The sequence below is a fragment of the Camellia sinensis genome, chromosome 3 (assembly GCF_055761805.1).
Source record: "Camellia sinensis isolate YWXY chromosome 3, ASM5576180v1, whole genome shotgun sequence".
Lineage (NCBI taxonomy): Eukaryota > Viridiplantae > Streptophyta > Magnoliopsida > Ericales > Theaceae > Camellia > Camellia sinensis.
In genome coordinates this window covers 206,148,350-206,164,357 of record NC_138963.1, presented here as the reverse complement: position 1 = coordinate 206,164,357, position 16,008 = coordinate 206,148,350, and positions in this window count along the sequence as shown.

Sequence of the window (16,008 nt, the reverse complement as noted above, 5' to 3'; positions counted from 1 at the left end):
CGGAGGCATGAACTGCGGCGAACGACAGAGAAGATCGACATGATGGACGACAGAGGAGGTGGAGCGGCAGTGCGAGGTAGATAGAGGTGCGAGAGTGACGAGATGGACGGAGGTGCAGAGTCGACGATGGAGGTGAAGCGGCAATGCGAGCTGGACAACGGCGGCGGCGGATCTGGATGAGAGACGCGGTGGCGGTGGTGGTGGTGGTGGATCTGAGAGAGAGAGAGAGAGAGAGAGAGAGAGAGAGAGAGAGAGAGAAATTAGTGAGTAAGGGAGAGAGAGAGAGATGAGAGACGCGACTGTGAGTGAGACACAGAGAGAGAAGTGAAAGTGAGATAAGGGAGAAAAGTGAAAGTGAGAAACACTGATGCTTATATATATATATATATATATATAGGCAAAAGAGTAATTTCACATTGGGGATAATCGGGGCCGGGGACGGGGCTGGGCGCGGTACAGGGCTGGGGACACTTATCCCCGTCCCCGGCCCGAAACTGATCAGGATTAATTTTTGAATACCGTCTCCGCCCCGTCGGGGGTATTTTTCGGAAAAAATCCGCTCAATTCGGGGTCGGGGGGTCGGGTCCCTCTCTGACCGGGTTCAAATTTCCATCTCTAATTTTGTGTAATGTCCATATAATATGTATCTATTTGTTGAGTTTTGTTTATAGTGTATTAAAAATATTGATTAACAAAATTTTAAAATATATTTTTTATAACACACTTTTATAAATAATTTATCCATATTTCATATTTTTAATAAGTATCTTTAGGGTAAATGTTAATAAAATTCATACTTAATTATATATGTCCATCAATTGTATTAGTTGTAGTTACAAAATATTAGTTAAGATCATTTTGAACATAATTAAAATGGTCCTCCTAATATTATTGATGAAACTTATCTTTTGTAAAAGACAAAAAAAAGGGGGCAAATCTTTGCTTTTATAAAAGAAAAAGAAAGGAAAATCTTAGGGGATCTTGATTGCTAAAGAAATTGTAGATTTGTGAAAAAATAATATAAAAAAAAGGTTAATTTTAGAGCTTGACTTTCGAAAATTACTTTAATGGTGTCGATTGGAATTTTTACTGTACATGATGTAAGGCTTTGGTTTTGGAAAATAAAAGGTTTAGGTGAATTAAGGAACACATTTTTACTCTCACAATTTTTGTCCAATTTGCCACTTAAAAAAAGGCAGATTTTTACCCTTTCATATTTTGTTTAATATTGTCAAACAAGGTAACCTTATTAAGGAAGTGGAGATTAGAAGAAATGGTTTGACATTATCCCATCTACAATTTTTTTCTATTTAATTTTTTGAAGGAAAAATTATTGAAAATCTCATTTGAGAGAGTTTTACTCTATGGAGTCCTCTTTGTTTTTTAAAACTCTAGGAAGTCTTTTTTTTTTTTTTTTGGTAATATGATCCGCAAGATCCCATTTGCTAATTTTAGAATCGATTTGGTGACTTTTTTCCCCTTTATTCGTGGTGTGTAACGTTTCCAAAGGGATTTTGAATTTAGTTTATTACGTTTGCTTTGCTTTGCATATTTTTGGAAAGATCAAATATGGGCAAGATTTTGTGGGTATCTAGGGTTTGTGTTTGGGTGTTGTTTAGGGGTGTAAACATTGCCATGTGTGTTGTGCAGTTGGTCACGTTGCTGGGTTTCATTGTGTGAAGTTGTTCACGTTGCTAGGTTTGACGGCGTATTGTGGTCGCCTAAAGTTCGGATTCAGTGTCTAGAATTACACACGGTATGGGTCGATTGTATGCTTGTGTTTTTTATTTCCATTTTTTATGCGTCATTCTGTTGCTGGTGTGGTGTTATGGTTTGAAACCCACATCTCTCTATGTTTTACATTGGTATGTTTGTGTCCTAGACCTATCGTGTTCACCGTCACACAGTCAGTATGGTTAGTGTAGGTAGCAATGTGAACACGCATTACATACATTGTACATTCACACACTCAAAACTCAACCTGCTGATGTTTATCATGTTAGAATGGTTGAAAAGAATATGAAAAATGTGTATCTGTATTATATTGAATTAAATTGAATACAATAGGAGAGCCTGTATTTATAGGCTGAACACAAATTTAGATAAATATAGAAGGAGATAGAGATAAAGAGAGATAGAGATAAGCTATATCTACAATATAAGGAGATAAATATAAATCTAAATCTAATATATACATGTTAGAATGGTCGAAAGAAACATGGACAATGTGTATCTGTATTATATTGAATTAAATTGAATACAATAAGAGAGTCTGTATTTATAGGCTGAAAACAAATCTAAATAAGTATAGATGAAGATAGAGATAGAGAGATAGAGATACAAGGATATAGAGATAGAGAGATGTAAGACCATGAAATATTCTCTCACATGGATTGTTGGTGAGATTCAACGAAGATAGCTCCATGTACTTGCAAGAGATAAATCTAGTTGATGCCACCCAACTGGGGTTACCGGCCGGGGACACTCTGATGATGAAGTTAGAATCCATGAATGAAGAATCAAGAATAGTAAAGTGTGTTTTTGTGCTCTGTGGAGCAGAGAGAGATCATACCTATATGTTATGAGATCCCTTCCTTTTATAGACGGGGATGGGCCGAATAGGCCCAATAGTTGGCCCCTTGGCAGGCCTTTTTTGGGTTAGCCCAATAAGTTGATATATTTTTTTTTCTGGCTCCCACAATTGCCCCAAAACTTTCATTGTCTTCGGTAGAAGGAATGAGAGTTTTTATTGTCGAGTTATGCTGCTCAAATAGATGTTAGGTCCTTTGACAAAGAATACATTGGATAAATGAATAACACAAATGAATGAATGATTGGATGAACGCATGTATGTATGAATGTATGTACAAATATATGTATATAAAGGAGAGAGGTGAGCTAAAGCCCAGTAAGTAATACTATCTCTATAACGGTGGGCCACGGTATTATAATCCCCGGGCAAGGGTGTAGGTTGTGGTATTATAACCCCGGGCAAGGGTGTAGTATATTGCCGAGTGCAAAGATTGCTTCCAAATATGGACTTTCGTGCCGAGCTAGAAATATTTCTATATGCCGAGCATGAAAACGATTGCCTGAACCAAATAAGACAATTTAAATAAGGTAGATATAACAACCAAAAAATGGACCACTGTATTATTACCCCCGAGTGAGGGTTCACTCGGCGGTAGACCTGTGGCATTATAACACCCGGGTGAGGGTGTAGGTCGCGGAATTATAACCCCGGGGAAGGGTGTAGTATATTGCCGAGTGCAAAGATTGCTTCCAAATATGGACTTGCGTGTCGAGCTAGAAATATTTCTATATGCCGAGCATGAAAACGATTGCCTGAACCAAATAAGACAGTTTAAATAAAGTAGATATAACAGCCCAAAAATGGACCACAGTATTATTACCCCCGGGTGAGGGTGTAGACCTACGGTATTATAACCCCCGGGTGAAGGTGTAGGCTGCGGTATTCTAACCTCCGAGTGTAGGTGTAGGCCGTGGTATTCTAACCCCCCGACATGGGTATAGGCCGTGGTATTATAACCTCGGGCAAGGGCGTAGGCCGTGGTATTATAAACCCCAGACATGGGTGTAGGCCTTTGCTGATGGCGCTTCGTGTCGTGTGCGAAGATTACACTGTACTTAGAGACTTTACTGATTTTAAGTGGCGACCAAGTGCCAATATGGCAAGGACTTTGAATAATGCATCCTATGTCAGTGATGGCCAGCACCGAATGAGGTAGACGTGTTAATCACAAAGAATATTGCTCCACTTGTAAGGAATGGCCAAATAGATATTAGGCCAACTATTTAATTGCCGAATAAATTTTGGGACAATTAGCATTGTTCGGTTTACGTTTAGTCCAATGTAGACTTGCCCCAGTGCTTTCGAATGATAGACGTTAGTCGAAAGGAATGCAGATTGGACTTGCCCCATTGCCCTATGTGGTGGGGTAGATTCGGCTTTGGTAAAATGACGGCGTGCAAAAATATGCGAACTGCCGATTGCTAAATGCGAACGGTCGACTGCCAAGTGTGTAATGTATTGCCCCAAAACTGGCGCTTGTTTGGAGCGGTGTGAAAAGGAGCTGGAGTTTGTAACTAAAGTAAATTTCGTTGCAATGTTTATACCAAGTTTGCCGAGTATGCATGCACAAGAGAGGTACCGAGATGATGATCGGCTAATAAATGGCCAAGGTAACACGGGTAACACAATGAATTATCAGGGAAGACGGAGGATTGTATCCTCGCCCCAAGATCCTGTTGCTGAAATTGCATGCCGGTCAGTTGAACTACCGAGTGGCCGAATTGAAAGCGCCAAGTGAGTGTAACAGTTGTTCAGTGAGTTCGGCGATAAGCATTTAAGCCGATTAAATTGTACCATTGTCATGGAATTTGTTAGAAAATTGCTTCCATTTTTGTGAATATGTAACATTGGATCGCTGTTGCCCCATTGCTTACGAATGACGTTAGGTATTTGGAAGAAATTTAGATTGGACGGTGGCCAACATGCCGAGAAGTAAGCCGAGAACAAAGTATAGTTGCCCTATTCCTTCTGAATAACATTGGCCTATTGCTTACGAATGACAGTGGTTATTCAGAAGCAATTCGGAATATACTTGAGCCAAAATTGCCGAATGATGCGGGTTGTTATAGTGGGGGGAAGACGCCAAAATTGTTGAATGCGGCATTGATCAAATGCCAGGCTTGGCGGCAAAAAGTATTGTTTGAGTTGCGATATGTGACATTACATATAAAATCTACAAATTTTGGGTATGGAATTTGCAAAATTAGACCGTACAGATGTGTTCAGAATGCTCAAAATAGTTGGAAACGACTATGGGATCGCTGTAATCGGATTCCTGATGGCGTAGTTGTAGCCAAAATGATTCTGATGACTCAGATCAATGGAGACTGGTGCTGTGTGATCCACTGGATAATTACTCTTATATTGCAAAAAATAAAAGAAAATTAGTGTGGCTGGCAAGAGTTGAACCTGCGCTCTTATGATAAAAGATTAACACTTAACCACTTTGCCATGACATGCCTTGTGTCCATATTTTGTGCATTATATATATTTGAACTTAATTATTTGGTTATTACAAGATGTAACTTAGCTGCAATCCACCGAATAATTTCTTACGTTTTGCCAACTCCTGGGTCGTCTTCTTCGGCAATATATGTGATTTTTGGGCCAAATTCCAATTGGCTCATACGACTTCATTTTAGCTCCGATTTTGATGCGATGTTTTGTGTTGGACTCGTCTCGATGAATACTTTACATTGGTGTAATCAAAACTTGATTTCGACAATGTTGAAAATTGTAGGTTTTGAAAATATGGGCTGTTGCGTAACTATCGGCAACATCAGTTACTTTTTTGCTTCTCTAGTTAGTGGCTTTGGACTCCTTGAGTCGACGCGAATCCTCTGGTATTGTTAGATGTGGATTTCAGTAAGTCACGGTGCTATTTTTATGCCGAGAGCGTAGAGCCACACAAGTTCTCCATGCTAGATAAAATGCAAAGTTGATATTAATTTGCTCCTGATAATATGCCGAGTAAGTTGACGAACAAGCCGAATAAGTTGATAACATGCAGAGGTAATGCAATAAAACAATTAAGTCGTCGAAACTTTGTTGATAATACGTCGATGAGTGATACTATGCAAAGTGAATGAAAATAAAAGTTGCCGAATAAGCCGAAAAGTTGCCAACTTGTTCATTGGGCCGGTGGATGTAAGTTGGTTCGTTGGTGGTTGCCGAATAGTGTGTGTTGGCTGTGCCAAGCTAGGCTAGTATGTTTGGGTTGTCGAAAGCTGGATCAGTAATTCATCTTTGATTGTGCCAAAAATATTTCCTTATACTATTTGGTCTTCGACTTTATCTTGGCAACGCAGTCGGTCGGCTATTTGCTATTGCCGAATGATTTAATTGGAGTGGCATCACCGAATTGTGGAGGCAGAGAAACAGGAGTTGATAGGCCAATGGCAACGCCGAGTAAGGTGGGTTCCCAAACTGCTTAAGTGGCCGAGAAGTGCCAATGTAATAACTCTTGATCGGATTGGAACTCGGCGAGGGAATGGTTGAACGGCTATGCAAATTTAACAAGGTGGCTGAAGAACTTATGCTTGGCCGAGTGATGTGATGTTGGAAATGGGAATTTTTGAATAATGTTGACTAAGCAACTTGATAAAGTTGCCGAATTGATATATATATATATATATAATGTGTTGACTAAGCAATTTTTGAATTTTTGAATAATGTTGACTAAGCAATTTATATATAGATATATATATATATATATATATAATTCCCAATAGTGCTCTCTGCAAACTGATATATATAAAATTCATAATCATGGTCTCGGCAAAAAGGTAAGGGTTATAAGGGAAACAATGTTTTTGGCAAACTTCTAATATCATTATATATATATATATATATAATTTATTTTAATAGCCGAATTGATTGTACCACTAGAGTGCTCCATGAAAAGGTAGGTGATAAAAGTTAGTTCCCAATTTTTAGAGAGAGAAAGTAAAGACCTAAGTTTGGAGTCCATAGAAATTGTTAGTATAGATATATATGTATGTATATTCCAAGAAAAGATGAAATTTCATCAAGCAACATGAACAGTGTGAAGTGCACTTGCATAAGTTGGTAAAGTGCCGACTAACAGCTTTAATAGATTCAACAAGAAAATTTCATCACTCAGCTTTAATATGCCGAAAAGATGCTCTCTTCAAGAAAAGTGAAACTCATTTGTAGAGAGAGAAAAAGGAGATACAAAAGATTCACAGTGAACAAAAAGCTCTATTTTGTAAGCATAAACATATGTATATCTAATCCAAGAACCAATCTTAAAATAATTTTCAGAGGGCAAATAAATCAAATTTGTTGTTAAATTTGTACTTACAAGAACATGTTTGTTGTGTTCTTCGTTAATCTCATTCAGTCGTTCTCACAGACGACGCCAATTGTGAGACCATGAAATATTCTCTCACATGGGTTGTTGGTGAGATTCAACGAAGACAGCTCCATGAAACTACAAGAGATAAATCTAGTTGATGCCACCTAAGCGGGGTTACCGGCCAGGGACACTCCGATGATGAAGTTAGAATCCATGAATGAAGAATCAGGAATAGTAAAGTGTGTTTTTGTGCTCTGTGGAGCAGAGAGAGATCATACCTATATGTTATGAGGTCCCTTCCTTTTATAGACAGGGATGGGCCGAATAGGCCCAATAGTTGGCCCTTTGGCAAGCCTTTTTTAGGTTAGCCCAATAAGTTGATATATATTTTTTTCTGCCTCCCACAAGAGAGATAGAGATAAGCTATATCTATAATACAATGAGATAAATATAAATTTAAATCTAATATATACATTAACAGCCCCCCCTCAAACTCAAGGTGGGTAAGCATCAACCAACTTGAGTTTGGAAACTAGATCAATGAAATGACTAGGAGGATGAGCCTTGGTAAAAATATCAACAGGTTGATCGGCAGAACAAATAGAGAGAGGATGAACAATGCCACGTGTAACATGTTGTCGAATAAAATGACAATCAATCTCAATATGTTTGATGCGATCATGGAAGACATCATCGTGAGCAATCTAAATAGCACTATGATTGTCACAATAGAGAGAAGTGGCACTAGGGGGAGAAGCACCCATATCAACAAGGAGCCAACGAAGCCATAAAAGTTCCTGAGTAGTGTCAGCAAGAGCGCGAGGGACTGTTTCTTGTTGTGCCAAGTAAGAAGAGAATCTCCTAAGAAGAAACAAAAACCTGTGGTGGAGCGTCGATCAGTAGGATCCCTAACACAATCAGCATTAGAAAAGGAACGAAGCTCGAGAAAAGAATGAGAAGAGTAGTGGAGTCCATGGAATATAGTGCCTTTAAGGTAGTGAAGTATGCAAAGTAGAGAAGTGTAATGCGGGGTGCGAGAAGCCGACATGTATTGACTAACAACATGGACAGCATAGCCAATGTTAGGACGAGTCACAGTGAAATAGACAAGACTACCAACCAGCTGGCGATAAAGAGTAGCATCAGAGAAAAAATCCTCGCCTGGAGGAGTGAGACGAGTCTGAGGATAGAGGTAGTCTTGTAATTCGTAAGACCATCACGTGCTAGAAGATCAGATGCATATTTGGCTTGTGACAAATAATAACCATCGGAATCATGAGAGATTTTAAGCCCTAAGAATTAATTAAGAGTACCCAGGTCCTTTATCTCAAACTAACGATTGAAAAATTGTTTGAGGCTAAGAATACCAGCCACATCATCACCGGTGATAATCATATCATCCACGTAAAGAAGAAGAAGAGTGGTACTATGAGGAGTGGTCTGAACAAATAGAGCTGAGTCATATGAGCTGGAGGTGAAATCGAAGTGGATAGTGGAATTGAATTTTGCAAACCAAGCACGTGGGGCTTGCTTGAGACCATAGAGAGTACGCTGTAGTTTGCAAACCTTATGAGCTGAATAAGCAGACTGAGGGGGAGGTTGCATGTAGACTTCCTCAAGAAGATCACCATTAAGGAAGACATTTTTGACATCCATTTGAAAGAGATCCCAGTTGTCATGACCCGAACCCGCCCCTATAGGTTAAGGACATAACCGGCCAGTAATCCTGAGATTACCTATGACCTCAAACCTTAACAGACATAACTCATCAGAGTAAAGGGGCCAAACGGAAACAAAAATTTAAAACTTTGTCCATAGAGCCATGCTTATATGCACTCAAAACAAACCATGCACATATATGTTAATAACCCACGACAAGTACAGTATCACAAAATCCTTTACAGACAGGATCATCCAAACTTAGTCAACACATATCAAAACTATATACAGATGTACACAAAGTCCTTGCCAACAAGACAAAATATAATTACATAAAAAAAAAGGCAAGGATGGGTCTCGTACGTGAGACACAAGGCTGACTCTCCAAAACTCATGTTGTTCCTGGCAGGCTTCACTGGGGCTGGGTTTGGACTTCCCTCGGCTCACCTACAAACACATGAATGAGCGTGAGCGATAGCCCAGTGAATAATATCGAATACATAAATTACATAAGCAATATGAAGAACAACATGCTCCGAACGGCCTTGGGCCCAATGCATATTTCTGCTTAACATATATATACTTATACAAAATTCAGATCAAATGACTGTAGTTCCAAACATACTGGCCTTTGGCCCAAACAGATTCCCATTCATGTCAAAACGGCCTTCGGCCCATTCATTTATGTTAGAGCGGCCTTCGGCCCATTCATTTTTGTCAAAACGGCTTTCGGCCCATTCATTTACGTCAGAACGGCCTTCGGTCCATTCATTTTTGTCAAAACGGCCTTCGGCCCATTCATTTACGTCAAAACGGCCTTCGGCCCATACATTCGTATCCAAACGACCTTAGGTCCATTCACTTATGTCAAAACGGGCTTCGGCCCACTCATTCATGTCAAAACGACCTTCGGTCCATTCATTTCTATCAAAACGACCTTTGGTCCATTCATTTCTATCATGTCAAACTTTTGCCCACAATCCCAATTAGCAACTCATAAAGTTTATAAGGGAAATAAACAATTGGACATTGACAAGCTTTCAAATATTGATATTACTCATAGTGATCGGCTTGTGGATTCGCTCTAAAGCTTGACCCTACACATTCCATGAACACAAAAGGGTCATTAACAATTCAATCCGTCCCTTAATTTACATATTCTTCTTCAGGCTTTATTCTTATCTCATTAACTCACTTACAATGCTTATCATATGCCTAAGCGTGCTTACGAGTGAAAGAGAACAGAAAACGAAACACAGAACGCATGAATAAAATTTCAGAAAATAGGGTCCCCGCTCGAGCATGGACTTCCCTGCTCGAGCGGACCCAAGAGGCCTGTAAAAGTACTGGTTACCTCAAAATTACGCTCGAGCGTGAATTAGGGAGCTCGAACGGAAGGCCTATCTACAAAAGCTCCCCGCTCGAGCGTGAAATATCCCGCTCGAGCGAAAATCTAACTTTGTAAAAAGTGCTGGGAGCACGAAAATTACACTCGAGCGGAGGTTATCTCGTGCTCTTAAGTTCTGGAAAACCCAGAATCGTGCTCTTAAGTTCCAAACGGCCTCCAAAGGTTCCAAACTCAAAATCTTGGTTTCCAAACATGCAAACATATTACATGCCATGAGTATACAAGTATTAGGAGGCCAAATACTCAAAATCATGGTCACATTTCTTCAAAATAGATCAACATTCTTGCAAACTCATCGTTCAAGCTTTCAAATCTCATATAAGTTCATTAATCAAAGATGCATGCAATCTTTTAGTTCCAATCCCATTTCAAAAGATGCAAGTAGTGCCTATTCTCACAAAGCTCAACAAAACCAAGCTTGCATGCATGATCAAACTTCAAATCTTGCTTAATTGACATGATACATGCTAGATTATGCAACTTATGGCAATTTAGAAGCAATTCTATGCATGCATGACCACCTCTTACCAAAACCAATTTAATTCATGCTCTTGATCACCATTAAACTTTGAGCTTACAAGATTACAAGTTCAATTTATGAATTCAAGAGTCAATGGCTTACCTAGAAGCCCAATTCCTTCAATCTATGGTCCAATTTAGAGTCGGACTTCAAATTCCAAGCCTTCAAGATCAAACACAGATTTTATTTTCTCCCTTATCTCACTCTAATGGCCGGCCCTCTCCTCTCCTTAGAATGTATATCTGCCAAAGTGAGAATTAAGAGGGAGTTTGAGTGTATAAAGCCTTTACAACAAAACCCACTAAGGCCAATATAATAGTAATAAAGTAGTTGGGTTCTAATTCATCAATTTAATCAGTTTAATCTGACCCGAATAAATTTTCAATTAAATTTTACCGTAGGCTCTAAAAATTACGCTAATCACAATGGTATAATCAATTTCGAGTTCTGTGGCCGATAAGGCCCTCAATTTAATTTCCAAAGCAGATTATTCAAACAGATAATCCTACGGTGAACAAATAAAACTTCAAAATCACATATATTCATATAATGGCACATAAAATCATGCTAAACACATAATCATACTCAAATTAAGGACCAATTAGCATACTACGGAACAGGGGTATCACAGTCTTCCCCCCTTTAGGAAGTTTGGTCCTCCAAACTTAATTTACCTTCGTCGGGAAACAAATGTGGATAGCGTAGATGCATTTCCTCGTCTTTTTCCCATGTAGCATCTGTCCCATAGTGTTCCTTCCATTCCACTTTCACCATTCGAATGGATTTGTTTCTCAATTCTTTCACTTGTCAGTCAACAATTCTTTCCAACCATTCAGCGTATTCCATATTTTCATCAATAGCAATCCGGTGATAATCAATCACATGTAACGGGTCTCGGAGGTAACCCCTCAACATTGACACATGAAACACATTATGGATTTGCTCGAATCCCAGTGGCAAGGCAACTCTATAAGCAACTGGACTGAGTCTCTCCAAAATTTGGAACGGCCCACTGTAACGGGGCAACAACTTGCCCTTTTTCCCAAATCTGACTTGGCCTTTCATCGGAGAAACACGGATGAACACATGGTCACCAACCTCATACTCAAGTGGTCTTCTCCGAACGTCTGCATAATTCTTTTGTCAGTCCTGAGCTGTTTTGAGCCTTTGACGAATAGTCTTGATTTTCTCAGAAGTGTCTTGTACAATTTCTGGCTCAAGCAAAGCTCTATCCCCGACCTCTGTCCAACAGATAGGTGATCTACACCTCCTACCATACAAAGCCTCGTATGGTGCCATACCGATGCTGGACTGGAAGCTGTTATTATAAGCAAATTCTGCAAGTGGCAAATAATCTTCCCAACTCCCCTGAAAATCCAAAGCACACATGCGAAGCATATCTTCCAATGTCTGTATCGTTTGTTCTGACTGCCTATCTGTCTGTGGGTAGAATGCAGTACTGAACCTTAGTTCTGTTCCCATAGATTCCTGCAAACTCTTCCACAATCTAGATACAAATTTCGGATCTCTATCCGACACAATCGATATCAATAGATATCGGAACTCCGTGTAAACGAACAATTTCATCAACATAAATAGTAGCCAATCTATAAGCAGTAAATGTAGTTTTGACAGACAAAAAATGTGCAGATTTAGTCAGTCTATCAACTATAACCCAAACAGAATCCATACCTTGAGAAGTTCGAGGTAGGCCAACAACGAAATCCATAGTCACATGTTCCCACTTCCATTCAGGAATAGGGAGAGGTTGAAGTAGACCGCCTGGTTTCTAATGTTCATCCTTAACTTGCTGACACTGAAGGCACTTGGACACATATTCTGCAATCTCTTTCTTCATTTTAGGCCACCAATAGGTTTGTTTCAAATCCCGATACATTTTATTGTTACTTGGATGCATAGCAAATATGGACCTGTGGGCTTCATCTAAAACCCTCTTCTTTAGTTCAGGGATATCTGGGACACATATTCGGTTCCGGAATTTCAACACTTCATTCTCAATGCTAAATTCTACTTTTGGACTCGTCTCAAATTCATCAATTACCTTTCTGAGGAACTCATCCTCTTTCTGTTTCTGCTTGATTTCATCAACAATTGTCGGCTCGGCTGTAATAGCGGCTATCAATCCGCCCTGTTCACATACTACCACTTCAATTTCAGACCTTTCCAAGTCTTGCAAAATCTCCCTTTGTTCAGTAAGCAAACAAGCCATACTCCCTGTTGATTTTCTGCTCAAGGCATCAGCCACTGTATTAGCTTTCCCGAGATGATACTGAATCTCTAGATCGTAGTCTTTTATCAGTTCTAGCCACCTTCTCTGACGCATATTCAACTCTTTCTGCGTGAAGAAGTATTTCAGGCTCTTATGATCCGTGTAGACTTCACACTTTGCCCCATACAAATAATGCCGCCAGATTTTCAAAGCAAAAACGACTGCGACCAATTCTAGGTCATGTGTTGGATAATTCTTCTTGTGCGGCCTCAACTGTCGGGAGGCGTAAGTAATAACCTTTCCGTTCTGTATTAACACACAACCCAAACCCTTATAAGATGCATCACTAAAATTCACAAAATTTTCCGTACCTGAAGGTAGTGTCAAAATTGGTGCAGTGGTCAATCTTGTCTTCAATTCATGAAAGACTAATTCTCTTTCACTATTCCACTCAAATGGTTGTCCTTTACGTGTCAATTGGGTAAGAGGTACTGTTAATTTCGAAAAGTCCTTCACAAACCTCCTGTAGTACCCAGCTAAGCCCATGAAATTGTGAACTTCTGTTACATTAGTCGGTGTAGGCCAATTCATAATTGCCTCTATCTTTTGCGGGTCCACTGAAATTCCTTCCTTGTTGATCACATGCCCTAAGAAAACAATCTCATCCAACCAAAACTCACATTTCTTTAATTTAGCAAATAGTTTTCTTTCCCGAAGTATTTGTAAAGCAGTCCTCAAATGATGTTCATGTTCAAGTCAATCTCTAGAGTATATCAAAATATCATCGATAAAGACTACAACAAACTCATCAAGGTAGGATTTAAAAATTCTATTCATTAAGTCCATAAATGCTGTTGGAGCATTAATTACCCCAAATGGCATAACAAGAAACTCAAAATGACCATACCTTGTCCTGAATGCGGTTTTCTCAACATCCTTTGCCTTAGCCTTCAGCTGATGATACCCGGATCTCAAATCAATCTTAGAAAACACATGTGATTCCTGCAACTGGTCAAATAAATCTTCAATACGGGGTAAGGGATACTTGTTCTTTACTGTTACCTTGTTCAATTCCCGGTAATCGATGCACAAACGCAAAGTTCCATCCTTCTTTTTCACAAATAGTACCGGTGCACCCCAAGGCGAAGTGCTAAGTCGGATAAACCCCTTGTCTAGGAGGTCTTGCAACTGTTCTTTCAATTCTTTCATCTCGGCGGTAGCCATTCTGTAGGGAGTTTTAGAAATGGGCTGGGTGCCTGACACAATTTCAATGGTAAACTCTATCTCCCTGTCTATCAATTCCCCTGGTAATTCATTTGGAAACAAATTCAGAAATTCTCTAACAATAGGGATATCATTCAATTCAACATTCACGGTTTGTTCAGTCAGCACATAACACAAATAACCCTGGCACCCTTTCTTGATTAGTTTACATGCTTTCATAGCAGATATCAAATATAGTGGAGGCACTACCCCATTACCCACAAACACAATCTCCTTATGTTCTGGTGGTTTAAACACGACCCGTTTTGTTACACAATCAATGGTGGCACAATACTTGGTTAACTAATCCATGCCCAAAATTACATCAAAATGTCTAAAATTCAAGGGCAACAAATCTGCATACAGGATAGCGTCCTCAACACGCATTTCACAAAACCGGTATATGGATTCACACAACACAGATTCCCCCGATGGAGCAGACACACATAGCAAATATGGCAATAATTCTAGGGATCTATTTAGTCTAGATGCAAATGTACATGTCACAAATGAGTGTGTTGATCCAGAGTCAATTAATACAAAGGCATCCTGATTACATATTGAAATAGTACCTGAGACAACGGCATTGGCATTCTGTGTATCGCCCGGAACAAGCGCAAGAACTCTCCTCTGTCTCACAGTATCCCCGGTAGTAGCGGGTCTTAAAGAATTTCCCGACTTTGGGACTGATGCAGTGGAACTAGCTGCTAGTTTCCCATTGTTCTGATTACATTCTCGGGCTATGTGCCCTTGCTTCCCACATTTGAAACAGGCTCCCGATGCACGGTAACAGACTCCACGGTGCACATGGGAGCTGTGTCTCGGGAAGAACTTGAAGTAGTTGAGGAGCCCGTGTTTTGCTTTTTCGAAAATTTCTTCTTCGAAAAGAAGCCTTGCCTTTTGTTGCCTTTCCATTTTGTTATTGGCTTAGCTTGTCTAGCTATGTTAGCCTCTGATATGATGGCCCTGTCTAGCACCCCAATGGAGGTCTCCAGCTTTAGGACATTCACCCTCTTTAGGATGTCACTGCGGAGTCCACCTTCAAAATGTCTTGCCTTCTTATAATCTGTGTCAATTACATGTGGTGCAAACCTGGCCAATTGTAGACGCGCCCGCGGAGGGGGACCTCGCTGCTACAGTTCGGACTCGCGATTTTTGTTGTCGCGGTTCTTAATCTGAACCAAAGAGTCCAAATCTGGCAAATCGTTTTGAGAAACTGATTTTTGAAAAAGTAGTGCCAAACATGGGCTGCTTTCCCAGATACAGAGTCGCCACCTAAATATTTTTTAATGGGGAAATTTAGGAAACCCTGACTCGGTGCCGAAGGCCACATGTCCGTCATCACCGGAGTTGTCTCGGCTCGGGAGCTTGGGTACGATCGGGGAAGGTCAGCTATGAGCACCCCCTTCGCCTGGTCCGATGACCGGCCTCTACTAACCATGATATCCGATTTTGAAAACGTTATGTGTTCTTATTCCATTTATTAGCCTAGAATCACTATGTTTATGCGCACAGCAAACAAGCATAGACTAGATTGCCTAGTTTGGAAAGAAACATTGCATATCCGTTCGGTTTTGAAAAGTGCTTTGGAATTTGCTACTCGCAAGTAGGCTAAAATACGGATTTCAACGAGTTTTTCCAACTCAAACAATCCAACCTTCACCCACAGGCATTCAAACAGTTTAACACATAAGCATTTAGCCGCATGGCAAGCATACTGTCATGTTAACATTCACACGCATGCGAGATGCTAAAGCATAAATACTTACATCGTACTCCGTGCCAAAACAGTAAACTAGTTAGCAAAACATGCGTGTCCTAGTTCATGTTAAATTGCCTAATGCAACACATACATGATGCAATTAGATAGGCTCGGCTAACCTAAGCATGGCATATGAAATGCGATCAACTATCACATATTCAATTTGTGATTTGAAGTACAAATGCAGTTAGCGTGATGTACCGAGCCTAATGCATGCAGTACAAATGCATGAATGCACGCATGCATAGCATAAGG